Source organism: Limulus polyphemus, unplaced genomic scaffold (genome assembly GCF_000517525.1).
Source record: "Limulus polyphemus unplaced genomic scaffold, Limulus_polyphemus-2.1.2 Scaffold904, whole genome shotgun sequence".
Taxonomy (NCBI): Eukaryota; Metazoa; Arthropoda; class Merostomata; order Xiphosura; family Limulidae; genus Limulus; species Limulus polyphemus.
Window position 1 is genome coordinate 73,351 of NW_013666514.1, and position 1,484 is coordinate 74,834.

Consider the following 1,484-nt stretch of genomic DNA (forward strand, 5'->3'; position numbering starts at 1 on the left):
TTTCCAACAATTCAATGTCTTTCCTAAGATAAGGAGCCCAAGACTGAACACAATATTCAAAATGTGGCCTAACCAGTGGCCTGTACACTGAAAGTATAACCTATTTAGATACAACCTAAAATCCTATTTGCCTTACCACTAGCAACAACACATTGTTTGGATGGTTTAAGAGACTAAGCAACCATTACAACAAGGTCCCTTTCTTTTATGACACGGTTAAGGTTAATCCCATAATCCACATGCATTATCTTGCATTTATTATAATTAAAACCCATCTGCTATTTATTTGCCCAACTCACTAAATGATCTTAATCCTTTTGTAAAGCAACAGTATCCTCTTCACAGCTAGCAACACCCAATACCTTAACATCATCAGCAAATTTAAGTAATTCATTCATCATTCCTTCATCTATGTCATTGATATAAATAACAAAAGAGCAATGGTCCTAAGACTGAGCCCTGGGGTACCCCACTTGTGTCATTAATACAGTTTGATTGAACTCAGTTTATAACATCCTTCTGTTTTCTTTCATCTAGCCACTCTTCTATCCAATTAGCTAACTTATCCCCCACACCTATAGATATTTTTTTACAAGACTTTTATGGAAAAGATTAAGAAAATCATCTTGGAGTAGGAAGAGATGCAAAGGAAAAGAAACAAGGAGTTTACACGGATTAAAGACAAAATAAGAATGGAAGGATATGAATGAAATTGGAAGATGAGGAAAGGACAAATAAACAAAAGAACAGGAGTATTGGAGAAGGGTTAAACAAGCAACCTACCGTATGTATTATAAAAGATGGAGGAAATTGGTCAGGTGTAATGTTTATTCTTTGAGAAAATGCTTATCATAGCCATTTAATTGATAAAAACAATAAAAAACTTTCCTAAATAACAAGCTCTAGTTACAACTGTAAACCTTGTTATGTAGCTATAACACTGCATTTTTAGGGAAGTTTTCATAAACTAAGTTGAAAGGCTTGGTTACCAAAAGATATCAGAAAGTCTCATCACAAACTGTGTTTCAGAATTATTTAATTCTTAAAAGTTTATTCACATTGAAGGATAAGTTATCTAATATATATATATTCTTCAGATGTTGTATATTTATTAAGTTGTCCAATTTGTTGAAATCAGTATGTTAGAAGCGGCACTTAGAGTTGAATTTCTTACATTTTCGAGGAGTGATGGATAAAATAGGGATGATGACATGCTAAGACAAAATTTGCCATTTGTGTTACACTAGTGGAAATTCAGGATTTTTTTATATATTTCCTTTTAGAACTAAGAACTTAAAACTCGTACACTATTAAAATATGGATTATTAGCTAAGATTTTATGCTATCCTAATTGGTATAACATAAAAAAGTAGTTTAATAAAATTTGAATGTGAGACACTAAAACCTTGTGTCATGCGCAGTAAAGGGTACCCGTGCCGATAGGGTTAACCAGTGGTTTTTGGAACATGCATCAGGAAGTTCGA